The 15,548-nt window shown below is 47.8% G+C and overlaps 3 non-coding genes across 3 annotated transcripts; 1 reads left to right on the top strand and 2 right to left on the bottom strand.

The window, feature by feature from the left end:
• Nucleotides 1-361: 361 nt before the first annotated feature.
• Nucleotides 362-480, top strand: LOC148671121 (5S ribosomal RNA). Its single transcript, XR_015937909.1, has one exon. It is a non-coding gene; the product is annotated as a 5S ribosomal RNA (ribosomal RNA).
• Nucleotides 481-10,692: 10,212 nt separating this feature from the next.
• On the bottom strand, nt 10,693-10,765 carry trnat-cgu (transfer RNA threonine (anticodon CGU)). The gene has a single exon. It is a non-coding gene; the product is annotated as a tRNA-Thr (tRNA).
• A 3,223-nt stretch (nt 10,766-13,988) lies between these two features.
• trnal-uaa (transfer RNA leucine (anticodon UAA)) lies at nt 13,989-14,070 on the bottom strand. The gene has a single exon. It is a non-coding gene; the product is annotated as a tRNA-Leu (tRNA).
• Nucleotides 14,071-15,548: the final 1,478 nt, after the last annotated feature.

Genomic DNA, 15,548 nt, shown 5'->3' with positions numbered 1-15,548 from the left:
AGGAAAGGTTTATCGCCAGCTGAAAAGAGACACAGCGCTTCGGCTGTGGAGACTTGTTCGGCTGGCGTTCGGAGAGTCGCGTTTTTCAGAATTGTATTGAGATCGTTTTCCACAGAGCTCAGATGTCAAAGCACAGCAGCAGCTCTCCACAGCGATCCTCTATAGCGCCCTTTCTCCCGCAGCTCCGTCCTCATTGGAAGGAAGCAAGAGTGAAAGGCTGAAGTGAAATAGAGCGGGGACGAAGGCAGTGAAGAGAGAGAACGTGGGAAGAAGAGAAAAACGCAAGGGAAAAAAGCAGCGTCGTAAAAGAGGTGACGGAGCTGTCCTCTCAATAAGAAGGGTGCCAGCGAGCCTTGCTCTCGCTTACGGCCACACCCCCTTGAGCACGCCTGATCTCGTCTGATCTCGGAAGCTAAACAGGGATGGGCCTGGTTAGTACTTGGATGGGAGACCGCCTGGGAATACCAGGTGCTGTAAGCTTTTAAGCGCAGGAGGCGCCCTATCCCCGCTCGCTCGCTCATTCCCCTGTTCACACGTGCAGTGCGGCTTGTACGTCTGTTTATTTGTCAGCTTTGGCGAGACACGGGTGCTTGTGTATTAGCGTGAGCGTTTTTTATTCTGATCAGGAACAGTTTTACAAGTCCGCAAAGGATCGAGGAAAGGTTTATCGCCAGCTGAAAAGAGACACAGCGCTTCGGCTGTGGAGACTTTATTAATAAGGCCCCTCAGTAGTTGAGATCTCTGTTATTCCCATCTAGAAACATGCAATCAGCATGTTATTGCTGAAGCAATAGTCACAACATTATTCCACACCTGGGTGAGATGCGGGTTATGATGACAGTCATGCTTTCTACACCTTATACTGAGCTCAGAAATGGACCAAGCGGACATCTCACGAGCAGATCCCTCCGCGTATAAGAAAGGCAACTTGTCTCAGCAAAAATACAAAAAGGCAAAAACCCCACACTTGGAATGCAAACCTACCCTAAAAAGGAAACACGGTTTTAAAACGAACTTGATTTTCCCCTGGAGAAACCTTTTTATGGACACACATCGCATCTATTACACATGTAGAACTAAATATAAAGATAAAACTTAATATAAGAAGTCATGACATATCACACATGACGAAGTCTGGTCCAGAATAAACAGTTTACACTGACCCACCTTTATTTACCCTGGTCACTCACTTCTATTAACTGTTTAACTGGGTAACAAATTAATATTTGTTTCAATTTGGGATCTACACCTGGGAGCCCTGAAATGTTGGCCAGAGGGGAGAAGCTGATATTCAGACGTGAGAATATATTAAAATAAAGGATCTGATGTTGTTTTTCACCTGTCTAATCAAAGCTTGTTCAAAAATTATCTGATTATAGGACACACGAGTTTATAATCATACTCATTCCACTTTTTAACCCCGTATATATGCACAATATGAAACGTATATACACTAAATCTCACGTGTGACTCCCATAATATACATTTCTTTACGAAAATTAGGAACACTTACTACAATTATCAACCCCCCATGACGAGGCAATATTTCATACCTTTGTTTCTTTGTGGGTTCAAAGTTCTGTCCTGTCGTTTCACACGTAATGTTTTAGTAGTTATCTCAATTTTCCTTTGCAATTATCTCCAAGATCATCATCAACTTTTTGTAAAACGCTATGGACAACTGATATTTAAAGAAAGTCCTGTACCAAAACGTCTTCGTAGGGAAAGACAACTTTTTTTTCCTTACGTTAGTCGCTACACGGTTACTCAAAAAATCCATTCACCGCCTTTAAAAAAAAGTTTCGTTTTTTATTGTGGTTCACTGACATTTCTGTCACAATTCTGAGGGACCCCAAATAAAATTCACTTGCCGGTATAAAGACGCCGGCGAGGATAAGACAGGTATCGAGCCACCTGCGTATCTAGCGGACGTTTAAAATAAAAAAAATGGCGTGTAATGTTGCGAAGGGCTACTGTTTTTTTTATAGTTTGTCGATTGTAAGGGACGTGGGCCGCGACAGAAATACTGGACGGGGTGGGAAAAGCTTGATTGATGGTTTGTTGTACCGCAACGGTCACAATTGACTCACCAGCAAAGATGGCGCCGAGGCCACATCGGCTCCCTCCCGCCCTGCCTCGCACCGAAGCTCGAGCTGCGGAGCGCGACGCCAAACCGCCAGTCCACGGGCGCGGGCGCCGGACATAGACGTCATAAACCCTTCCGAGGCGCAGGAATTATAGATCACTGTAGTTTCTTCTGGACCCGGGTTAGGGACAGTGTGCCCTCCGTGAGAGTCTTCTGAGGAAGCCAGTGTCTCATGGGTGTCCAGGCTTGGTACCATCTGTCCATCACAGGACACACAGACACACACACTCACACACCCTGGACAGGACACCAGTCCATCACAGGACACACACACACTCACTCACACACCCTGGACAGGACACCAGTCCATCACAGGACATACACACACCCTAGATAGGACACCAGTCCATCACAGGACACACACACTCACACACCCTGGACAGGACACCAGTCACTCACAGGATACACACACACACTCACACACCCTGAACAGGACACCAGTCCCTCACAGGACACACACACACAACCTGGATAGGACACCAGTCCCTCACAGGACACTCAGACACACACACTCACACACCCTGGACAGGAACCAGTCCATCACATGACAAACACACATTCACTCACACACCCTGGACAGGACAGCACTCCATCATAGGACACACACACACCAGGGCCAGTTTTCCCAGAAGCCAATTAGCCCAAAAGCCTGTCTTTGGACCCGAAGAACACAGGGAGAACATGCAGACTCCACACAGACAGCCCCCCCCCCCCCCCCCCCCGGGTCCAGACCCGAGCCCGGAGCCCCCCCGCGCTGAACCCCTCCGTACAGACGGCCGCACACAGCTCCGTTGTTCCCGATTCCCGAGGTGATCTGTTAAAAGAAGCCGGTGTGTTGCCTCCAGGTGACATTTCCTACTGGAGTCAGGACAGGAGGCTCTTCTGTACACAGAAGGGGATGGGGGTGGGGAACAAGCCGCCCAGCCCTGTGGTTGAAGCCGATACCCCGGCTTCTCTCCAGACACAGCTGGGTGAGCTCCTCCAGTCAGTACAGGGGGCTCTACTGTACACAGAGGGTGGCGGGGGTGTGGAACAACTCCTTTGTTCGGGGCCTTGGGGCATTCTTGTTGTGAAAGGAGCTATATAAAAAAAACTGAATTGAAATTGAATCTTACAGGTTTGGGTTTTTCAGAGATCTTGTCAGAGATCTTGTCTGACGTGCCCGTTTCAAAAACGTAACGACACTCCTCACGTCCGAGCGCCGCCGGTCTGTGACGTAACGTATCCTTACACAACCATGACGGTTTCATCATGGACAGCACGAAAGCCCGAAAAGTGGTTGACGTTTTAATTTGGCAACGCCACGATGGATCCCAGTTTTTTTTTTTATTTTGGAGGCCAAAAAGGACAAAAAAGGAAACGTCCGGAGTGGATCGATGGTCATCTCTGCGGTTGTTCTGATGTTCTGAAAAAACAAAACAAAAAAAAAAACGGCTCGCTTGCCCGGTCGTGTAGTGTTTCCACACCCCACGCAAATCAACTTCTCTTCGCCCCCGGGGGCTCGTCGCCCGCAGCACCCCTCTCACGTGATAGGGGCTTCCCCCGGCTGTGACGTACTTACCCTACCCCCTTCCGCCAACGTCATACCGAAGGTCGCGCTTCGGGCCGTGGCGATGTTGACGGACTGTCTTGTAGCGTGAGAAGGGTTTAAATTTCGACTTAAGGAGTTGGCCATCGTTATATTTCGCGAGGTATCATACGGGGGGAAAAAGAACATTTATATTTATCAACCTACTAGTAATACTGGGTGGATGTCACGTTCCCCAAAGTTCAGTGCCTCTCTCTAATAAAGTAGAAACGTGACATTGAACTCCGTTCGAAACAGGAGAAATCACCAGGACACGATACAACTGACGTCCGGAAAAGAAAAAAAGAACTCCTATTCCCATTTGTAATGACCCCGTAGTGTTTTTCCCGGTGTGCGCTCATCTTTCGGAGACCCGTTTCTCTCTGGTGTTTTGCTGTTGGAATAAATGCCGAGGTGACCCTTCTGTGTGGAGTCTGCGTGTTCTCTCCAGCGGGTCGTTTCCTACACCGCAGGGGCTGATCGAACCGGGGTCTCCCAATCGTCACAGAAGTGTGTGTCATTTTGGGTGGTGGTGGGGGGGTGCATCGGGGATACTGCGCCCCGAGGGGATAACCTCTCACCTTACTCCGGACGAAGGGAGAAGACCTGTACCTTCACGAGTCCGGGTTGTGAAAACTTCTTCTGGCAGTTCAAAACGTTTCGAAGAGACTACAGCGCTACCCTGTTTTCCATTTCTATCGTGTATTATTATACAGTCATAAGTATCTGTACTGATCACAGATCCCCCTCTCACTACCAGGACTGAAGCCCAGTGCAGCACGAATAATAATAATAATAATTAATCCGTCTGGACTCTCCACTCAGAGCTCTTCCCAGGTCAGGGGGATCCCCTCCAGCCCCCCCAGTGTGCAGCCCCCACGTGGATGATGCTCCAGTCCGCTCAGCACACAGCAGCTCTCAGTGGGGAGGAGAGCAGAGGGATGGAGCCAGTTCAGAGAGGGGGGGTGATAAGGAGGCCATGATGGGTCAAGACCAGGGGGGGAATCAGGCCAGGACACTGGGGTAACACCCCTACTCCTCTCCAGAAACACCCCGGGATTGTTAATGAGCACAGAGAGTCAGGACCTCGGTTTGACGTCTCATCCGAAGGACAGCGCTTGTTTACAGTCCAGTGTCCCCGTCACTATACTGGGGCATCAGGACCCACACAGACTGCAGGGTGAGCGCCCCCTGCTGGCCCTACTAACACCTCTCCCAGCAGCAACCTCAGTTTTTCCCAGGAGTCTCCCCTCCAGGTACTGACCAGGCTTCTACCTGCTGGGCTCCAGTGGGGAGGGGGCTGCTAGCTGGGAGCTGCAGGGTGAGATGGCTGCTGGGCAAACGATGGCTAAAGAGCTTCCTAGGACACCCTGGAGTTCGTGGTCAACTTCCTTCTCTTCAGACGGAGGTGGCTTGAAATCTGTCTCGTTTCAAGGAGTATTGGACACGATGCCCCCCCTGCTTTAGCCCCGCTAACTGGTGGCACGCCGACAACGAGGGCTCTCGGCCTCAATCCATCAACCACAAACTCTCCGGGATGAAAGAGAAAGACAGACTCTGTTTGTTCGTTTCGGGGGGGGAGGGAAAAAACCAAAAGCTTTTTTTAAAAAACATTTTAATGATGCTTAACAAAAGAACAAAAATTACAATACAGATTAATGTCAAGGGACACACCCCCCCCCCCCCCCATCTTACGATCATCACAGGACCTTAAAATAATACTTAATAATACAAGGTCATGCAGACGATCTGAGGACTCAGGTGGAGATAATGTGAAAGTTTTCCACAGTCCAGTCTGGGGTCCCTCAGCTTCAGTCCAGACTGGGGTCTGGGGTCCCTCAGCTTCAGTCCAGACTGGGGTCCCTCAGCTTCAGTCCAGACTGGGATCTGGGGTCCCTCAGCTCCGGTCCAGTCCAGTCTGGGGCCCCTCAGCTCTGGTCCAGTCCAGTATGGGGCCCCTCAGCTCCAGTGCAGTCCAGTCCAGTCTGGTGTCCCTCAGCTCCAGTGCAGCCCAGTCTGGGGTCCCTCAGCTTCGGTCCAGCACAGACTGGGGTCCCTCAGCTTCGGTCCAGACTGGTGTCCCTCAGCTTCGGCCCAGCACAGACTGGGGTCCCTCAGCTTCGGTCCAGACTGGGGTCCCTCAGCTCCAGTGCAGTCCAGACTGGGGTCCCTCAGCTTCGGTCCAGCACAGACTGGGGTCTCTCAGCTTCGGTCCAGACTGGGGTCCCTCAGCTTCGGTCCAGCACAGCCTGGGGCCCCTCAGCTCCAGTCCAGTCCAGTCTGGGGCCCCTCAGCTTTGGTCCAGCACAGTCTGGAGTCCCTCAGCTTCGGTCCAGCACAGACTGGGGTCCCTCAGCTTTGGCCCAGCACAGACTGGGGTCCCTCAGCTTTGGTCCAGCACAGACTGGGGTCCCTCAGCTTCGGTCCAGCACAGTCTGGGGTCCCTCAGCTCCAGTCCAGTCCAGTCTGGTGTCTCTCAGCTCCGGTCCAGTGCAGTCTGGGGTCCCTCAGCTTCGGTCCAGCACAGTCTGGGGTCCCTTGTCTCCAGTCCAGTCCAGTCTGGTGTCCCTCAGCTCCAGTCCAGTCCAGTCCAGTCCAGTCCTTGGTGGGGAAGGCGACTCCGATCTTAGCTGGCACAGAACCAGGAAAGGAACCTGGAAAGAATATTGTTATTGCAGGTGTGAGGGACACAGACACGGACATCACCATGACATCAAACAGCAAGAGGAGACTCCTTCTTGAATCACAGACACGACCGGGCGGCGTCCCCCTGTCTGCTCACCTGCACCTCCTCTTCTTCTTCTTGTCCTTCCCGGCAGCCTGCTCCTCCTCTCCCTCGCTCTTCCTCTCCTGACACACGGTCTCCGCCGCCTCCATCGGCTCGTCCTTATCATCTGTCTCCACCGACATGCAGCTCAGGGACTTTAAAAAGACGCACCAGCACTTCTGAAGCAGAGACAGGAGAGTCACGTTAAGAGTCGGACTGGACACTCCAGGACATGAACACTGCACTGAGAGAGAGAGGGGTTCATACACACACACTGACTGGACACTCCAGTACATGAACACTGCACTGAGAGAGAGAGGGATTCATACACACACACTGACTGGACACTGGACAGGAGTAAAGAGAGAATCAGAGCATTACCCACTTTCTTTTTCTTCTGTCTCACAGGAGGTGGTGATTGGACCTCCTCCAGCTGGAGTCCGAGTAGGGAGAGAGGGGGCAGGAGAGGGACAGCACAGGGAGAGAAAGAGAGAGACAGGTGAGTCAAGTGTCCCAAGAGTACAGAGACTCTGCTGAGATCACACTCGCAGTGAGTGAGCCTGGGTGTAGCCCACTAATACTGACCCACTGTACACCATAGGACAGAGAAGAGGAGGAGGAGAGAGACACACTGCCTAGACACCACAGGACAGAGAGGAGGAGGAGAGAGACACACTGACTGGACACCACAGCACAGAGAGGAGGAGGAGAGAGACAGTGACAGACAGGGCTGACAAGACAGACAAGATGGCGAAACTCCACCACAGACAGGACAGGAGGCAGGGTGGGACCAGCACTGACCTTCTTCCTCTCTCCTGCCGGAGGAGCTGTCTCCACCTCCTCTTCCTCCTGCAAGTCAAGAGACAGGCTGAGAGAGAGACGGGCTGGTGGGACATCGGCGAACAGAGCTGAAGGCAGAGAGCCGGGGAGACAGGCCCAGCTGGGACAACGCAGGACAGACAGAGAGACAGACAGAAAGGAAGGAGAGAGAGACACAAAGATGAAGGCACAGAAAGACAGCAGGCAAAGAGAAAGATTGAGATTGAGGGACAAACAAACCGAGAGAGAGAGCGGAAGGAGAGAGAGAGAGGAAGGAGAGAGAAGACAGACTGACAGACGGGGCTGAAAGAGAGAGAGACAGAGAGGCAGGGACAGACAGACAGCAGGACGAGAGAGAGACAGAGATCGAGGGACAATAATTTGGTTTCGAAATTTATTCTGAAAATATACAATCATTCACTCCTGAAAAATATCGAGTTCAAATTATACATTATGTACAATATTGTAATCAACATATGGCTAATCATCAAAAATAAAAAAAACTGTACTGGGGGACACAACTGGCTGTGCTGTTCTGGACAGAACACACTGAGGTCCAGTTTCCACCTCCTGCAGGATCAAACAGCACCTCCACTGGCTCTCCAGTGAACAGAGGGACAGACAGAGAGGCTTCAGGCTGCAGGGTGACATTGTCTCTGTGAGCTGAAAGACAATCAGGACAGAGGATGATATAAGAACACACTCTGTCAAGAATATAGAGCCCTCTAGTGATCCTACTGTAGACCTGCTCACCACCCACAGTGACGATCACAGTGCTGATACTGCTTCCATTAAGGTCCCTCACTGTGTAGTTGCCCTGATCAGCTGGAGTGAGGGAGCGGAGTGTCAGAGAGCTGTTCTGCACTGACACTCACTGTTCGTAACTGGGGCCAGGGAGCCCTGCGCTGCTCAGTAAGACTATACGATTCCGGACAGATCATGCAGGATCAAACAGCACCTCCACTGGACCAGCAGTGTGGAGGGGGGAGACAGAGAGGCACCAGGCTGCAGGCTGTGGACTTCTGAGTGAGCTGAAAAGGGACAGGTAGAAACATGTTGAATATTTAGTTTTACAACAATACCTTGAGTTTGGACTGCGATCAGCTTCATTTTGTATTTCAGCTGTGAAAATGCAATTTCAAAAATGCACGCCACAGTCATGTTAGGTTCAAGTTACAGTTGCATCACAACTCAATACATTTGCAATTCACTTCTGAGATAATTGTTCCTGGTGTTTGTGTTGTGTATGCCTTGCAATGGAGGGGTGAGAAATAATGGACTTATTACATTATAATGAATAATAATTGCTTACACTTATATAGTGCTTTTCTGGACACTCCACTCAAAGCGCTTTGCAGGACATGGGGACTCCCCTCCACCACCACAAATGTGCAGCATCCACCTGGATGATGGGACGGCAGCCATAGTGCACCAGAACGCTCCCCACACACCAGCTATGAGTGGGGAGGAGAGCAGAGTAATGAAGCCAATTCATAAATGGGGGTTATTAGGAGGCCATGATTGGTAAGGGTCAATGGGAAATTTGGCCAGGACACTGGGGTAAAACCCCTACTCTTTTCGAGAAACACCCCGGGATTTTTAATGACCACAGAGAGTCAGGACCTCGGTTTTACATCTCATCTGAAGGACGGCACCTGTTTACAGTTTTTCCAGTGTCCCCGTCACTATACTGGGGCATTAGGACCCACATGGGCCACAGGGTGAGAGTTCCCCCTGCTGGCCCCACTAACACCTCTTCCAGCAGCAACCTTAGTTATTATTGTGAAGAATGAAAGAATATTAGGAACATGAAAAGGTTGAATGTTTTAAATGCGTTTTTTTACTGAAACATCCGCTACAGAGATGCGCACACACGTCATTACAAACGCACACCTGCACAGAGACGTCCTCAAGCGCCTTGTTCACAATTATGGGCTCCAATAGGAACAAAAAACGCCAGCCTGACAACTCGAGCATTCAAACCAAGAACCCAACACGTACTTACGTTGGTAGCCTGTGCAGAAAAGCAGAAAGAACCACAAGCCTTCTCTATTGGGAGGAAAAACACACACTCCCTCTCTCACACTCCTGATTTCCTTAAATAGCTCATTCTTCATCTCTGGCTCCTACATACAGTATAGCAGCACTCAGTCTGCTTTGAATAAGCCATAAATCTAAGATTTGTTTTATCTGTTCCTCTTGTCTAGGCCTAGAGCTGCTTTTCATAAAAGAGCTGTTTGCATAAATAGCTAGGGTTACAGCTGAAGACACCAGCTTCATCCCCCAGTGTGTTATACGTCGGGAGCAAGAGAAGAGGGCCAGGCCGTGCCATTTCATAGATTTTTCTTCTGAAAAGTCAGTTTCTCAGAGGCAGATTTAGCCCCTCATGCATTGTAGAGAGATAGACACGCCCGCGCGCGAACAGTTAGAGCTGCACCCTCACACAGAGTCAGACCCGCACAGACACGTCCTCTTGTTTAAACAAATACACAAACCTGACGGCGCTCACAATGATCCAGACACACACACACACACACACACACACACACACACACACACACACACACACACACACACACACACACACGACATCAGTAGTCACTCTCGCACACTGGACCCCAGCTCAGTCCTCACCTCCAGCTCCTGCAAACCGCTTCGAACAAACTGCATTAAGAAAATTAGGTTGCGTTCCGGTAGCAGGCCATCCTGGGCACCAGTGTGAGTTACACACTCATTTGTAAAAGCCCTTCCGCATCGTCGGGCATGCTTCACAGTGCTGGACCTGGGGTGTGGGTGCTGTCTGTGTGGAGTTTGCATGTTCTCTCCCTGGTCTGTGGGGGTTTCCTCCAGGTGCTCCAGTTTCCCACAGTCCAGGGACAGGCTGCCACTTTCACTGGGCAGTGCACCGTCACCGTGGCAGCATGGTGGGTCGGATCTGATTTCAGTCTTTATTTCCTTTTTTAGAGATCCTGTAACCAGGACCTGTTCACTGCCATGACGGACACAAGGAACAATAAAGCCGAAGTCTTGTTTCCCACAAGAAACAACAAAACCGAAGTATTGTTCGATGTGCCGGTACAAACTTTTAGGTTATATAGTCCTTCCTTGCTGCTTCAGACGTCATTCGGTGTTATGGTAAGGGGGGGGTCGTGGTATTTGGCCAGTTAAGAGACCCTGGCCAAATGGTCAGTTTAAGATTATGCCCCCTCGCATCTGGAATCCTTATCAGTTAACCCCCTTTCCTGCCATAAACCCCTGTTGCTTAGAAGTCTAATTTTCAGGCAGAACTGACTTAAGTTAACCCTATTTACATCTTGTCTCTTACTTCAGCCCTCTTCCATTTGCTAGTTAAAAGTTGTACAACCCATTTGTATGCGACAAAAGAAGCCAGTCTCTTTCCACCCGGTTTCGAACCAAGGGCCTTTCGCATACGAGGCGAACATGATAACCACTACACTACGGAAACAGTGGTAAGATGTGCCCAGCGGCCCAGTGCTGAGCTTCGCCAATGCGTTTCAGCTGCTTCCAGTGCCTTTATTGGAGTGCGCTGATGGACCGTGCTCTCTCTCCAGAGACCAGCACGCCTGTCATGGACGGAGCAGGAAAGGCGGTGCCACATTCTACAGCCCTCTCCACGCAATCGGGCTACTGAAGTGGAGAAAATCGCCTCTCCAGAAAGTGCAAATATCATAGAGGTAGAGGTAGGGAGAGAGGAGGAGTACAAATTCAAGCAGAGGCCTGAGTGGAGCACTGTCGTATGGCCCTGACATCAATCCCTCAACTCTCTGCATAAAGCAGTGTCTTATGGCCATAACATCCCACCCCCACCACTCTCAATGGAAAGCACTGTCGTATAACCATGACATCCCACCCCCACCACTCTCTGCATAAAGAAGTGTCGTATGGCCCTGACGCCCACCCCTCCACTCTCTGCGTTAAGCTGTGTTGTCAGGCCCTGACATCCCACCTCCGCCACTCTCTGCGTAAAGCAGTATCTTCAGGCCCTGACATCCCACCCCCGCCACTCTCTGTATAAAGCAGTGTCATATGGCCCTGACATCCCACCCCCACCACTCTCTGTGTAAAGAAGTGTCGTATGGCCCTGACACCACCCCTCCACTCTCTGCGTTAAGCTGTGTTTTCAGGCCCTGACATCCCACCTCCTCCATTCTCTGTGTAAAGCAGTGTCATATGGCCCTGACATCCCACCCCCACCACTCTCTGCGGAAAGCACTGTCATATAGCCCTGACACCCACCCCTCCACTCTTTGAATAAAGCAGTGACGTCAAGCCCTGACATCCCACCTCCGCCACTCTCTACGTTAACCCCTGTTAACTCGCTTGCTGAATGATCTCTCAAGAAATCCCTGGTGAGATACAACAGGTGTTTTCTTCAACAGCCACTAAAAGTCTGATGACCTTCTCTGGATTTCCTGAATATGATGTAAAATTAGTTCAAATCATTTGGTAGTTAACAGAACAAAATGCTTTGGAGGTACATTTAAAACAGCAGAGCAACACTGTAGCACTTCGTGTGTGACTGAGTTTAAATGTGTAAACCTGTCTCTCTATGAACACGAGCAAAGAGTTCTCACTCAACAGAAGATTGCGATGTGAGCACAATAATGTAAGACATCTGGTGATGCCAGGGATTGAACTCGGAACTTCATACATGAAAAGCACGCACTCTACCACTGAACTACATCCCCTATAGCACAGATGGTGGAACTGACTTAAAGATGTGCATATGTTCACTGACCACAATCCACCCTTCATGAATAATTGAAATGAATAATTTATTTTTATATCCAGTCACATGGGCGACGGTGGTTGATTCTTCAACGGGGGAGAACGTTTTTCTACCTCCTTACTCGACTGTCTTTCAATTATGTTTTCTTTGAAATCTTTTTGCATCTTTTAAGTGCTTGCGATTAAATTACGCATAGAAAAACAGCAGTACAGTTGATGTTCATGGACCGATGCACACAACTCCAGTGATAAAGCCGTCTGTAAATATTGTAGAAGAACGTTAAAGGGCGAAACAACGCTCCAACCACGGGAATGGTAACAAGAAGGATCGTGTTCTTATTTAATATGTGCTTTTGAATTGCCTTGTCAATACACACAGGCTTTAGAGATGGACAAATAATTTACAGTGGTGTTTGTAAACAAAGATGGAACATGTTTTTTTCTATACCAGGAAGAAAGGAGCAGAGTCTTAAACTTTAAGAGACAGAAACAATACCTCATCACAGCTAACACTAATTAAAACAACATCACAACAGAAGAGTGAAGCCTTGGGTGAATCAAATTAGTTTTCATTGGTCGTCTGTGTCTTCATAACTTTGTAGGTGAGAGAGAGGATTGCGAAAATGTGCGGGTGCTTCTTAGAAGTGTGTTGGTAGTACAGGTGACTTCCAAATAATTGAGCCGGGTTTTAATCCCGGCCAGTGCATCCCCAAACCTTTTCAAGATAATCATTTATCCGGTAGCACATCTCCTGAAACTAACATTCGAGGTAGGAAGCGTGCTCTTAAACACCAAAACACTCAAAAAGGAAGAAGCAGATCTCTGTACACAAGACAGTAGTGCGATATTAGAATTTCTGAGTTCTTGATGGATTCAGGCTCCTTCTCAGAGGTCCTTGCTCGCCAAATAACTTTACATCTGAGGAAGAGCACCACGGAAAAAAAACCCAACTCAACAAGCGAGCGTGTTGGTTGCTCTTGCTCTTAATGCAAGGAGCTGTTTTTTTTTCCTTGCAATAATCATTATTAACCAAAAACAGTAGCACAGGTAAGTCGCATTTGTGATTATGTCACTTCTCTGCTTCAGCAAGGTCAATAAAAGACTCTGAAAGTAGTAAAGCAAAACTGAACTCAAAATCATATTAGGAATTCTGAGCGATATCTCCATACAGGTAATCCAATAAGAACGTTGAAATATTTGAATATAATCTCTCTATATATTTCGCTGCTTTTTACCCGGAGTAAAACTATTGGATTGAAGGAATGCTAACCGCTGGGTTAAAATGTATAGTTGTTATTTGGAGAAATCTGTAAACTCGTGATCTTATATGTTTTAAAAGACAGCACAGGGAAAAACGACAGTGCTGATTATTTTCCAGAGACAGAGCACTGATGACCTCTCCGAGCTGATTGATAAAGCCCACCCAGTGGATACTCTAGCAGAACGTCAAAGAACATTCACCTTTGTATCCAAAGAAACGACAGGAACAACATCAGGAAGCACAATCAATTCCCCTTTTAAATCTTTCCTGTAAGGTATGGTATGTGAATCCATGAAGTTAATCCTCTGATCTCTTTTGATCACGAACAAAGTATTTCTGATGGAGCGCTATGTTCAAAGATTTAATAAGCTTTACCCCTGCCAACGATTCGGCGTGAAGAATTAAAAGTTTCACAGACAAAAGCAGCTCACCACCACAGCCAATATTAAATGTACTTGCCGGTACACTATCATGTGCACTGCCTCAAAAGTGATCTCGGCAGACGTTGTTCCCTACATAAAGCTGAACGTGCCAAAGAGAATTTCTGTTGAGAAAGCAAAATATTTTTTCTGCCTTGATGTTAAGCCTGTCTTTTAGAAAGTCTATCTCTAAACACCTCCCGCAGCCTAACAAAAAGCGCTTTTACTGATTGTATTGCAGGTCTTAAAACATTAATATTTGGCAGCAGTGGGATTCAAACCCACGCCCCCAGAGAGACTGGAGCTTAAATCCAGTACCTTAGACCACTCAGCCACGCTACCTTCCTCCATACCCATCTTCACATTGCTGGCTTGGACTAGGGGGGGCTTCAGCTCTTGTCGTCAGATCTAATGATATCATGACATGTGGAAGTGACTGCACCTTCATCTTCCGAGATGCTTTCAATAACAAAAACGCTACTTTCACTGGCACAAACACAGCAATAATGAAGGTGGTGGGATTCATCCTTTGTGCTGTTTGTAGGGGTGCAACTCTACGGTGATCTGCTGACTTGAAGAGCAAAAATCAAAATCCTCTGCTATTACTGTTGCTTTTTTCATAGTTTCTTCAAATCCTTCATTTGAACGTAGATTTTGAAGGATATTGATGATAATACCACATAAATTGTGGTTTTCTTGTGATCGCCAATTTTATTCAAATAACAGCCTTTTTTACAGTTCCTTGCGTGTTTCACAAGGTATAATAGCCCCCTTCGCATCCTCAGCTAACATATTTTAAAATTACAATAGCTTATACAGCATGCATGTTTACATTTATATTAAAATTAAAGTAAATATACAAGAATACATACAGTGCTAACCCAATAATTCTTGTCAGGTTCTGCAACAAATCTGCGTTGTTATTTTAACATGTTTCAGCTGAGGGTTCAACAGGAGTATAAATGAATTTTCCCGCCAGCCATTCAAAGACCAAATTCCATGAGTGAACATTATTTTCTCAGATGTTGCCGGCATTGGACTTTGCCGGTGGTATTGAATTATGTCCACAACTTTTGTAGTAGTTCCTTCTTGAAATTCGACACGTGCAAAGCACTCGTAATATCATAGGTGTTAAAGTTCGCTGAGTCTATTCGAGTCATGGTGTGTATCCCTGCCTATCATTGGGAGACGGGTAACTTTTTTACACTCAGATTCCAATCTTCAATGCTTTGTGTGAGAGCTTACATAACTTTCATTTTCTCACAATTTCTGACGATTGTTCCAAAGGGGCACCCTGTCAATTCCGAATACTTTTCAAAAATCTGCCTGCATGTTTGATTATTGTCATTTCATTTAGAAAAAGTTCAATATTGATCATAACTAAAGAAAATAATGATCACGAACAAAAAAGGGATAAAGATGCAAGTCGATCTTGAATCAGAGCTGGGTGAAACGGGCTTCTGTTCTGATATGGTTGTATGAGAAACAGGAGGAATCGCCAATCTCCTATAGAACATGAGTTGAATCAGGAGTGAGACATTTAGTATACTCGTGCATATGTCAACGCCTGACCTACATCGTAAAACTAACATTAAGTTGTCAGAGACATTCATTTATATACAAACAAGAGACAGACCAAGTAATAATTCTACATTAGTTCAGGTGGATAAACTTGAACTAACTAACTAATAAACCTTTTAATAATTCTACATTAACGTGTCCTACATTGATCAGACTAATTGACATGGTCTGATTCAGAGCCTGTGCAGTTCGTGCTAATTACAACAAGGACAGTTCTGATCCCTCATCACCGAACTGAA

Source organism: Lepisosteus platostomus, chromosome 5 (assembly GCF_059453375.1).
Source record: "Lepisosteus platostomus isolate fLepPlt1 chromosome 5, fLepPlt1.hap1, whole genome shotgun sequence".
NCBI lineage: Eukaryota > Metazoa > Chordata > Actinopteri > Semionotiformes > Lepisosteidae > Lepisosteus > Lepisosteus platostomus.
The sequence above is the reverse complement of the archived record's forward strand: the minus strand, read 5'-3'. Positions and strand labels throughout refer to the sequence as shown.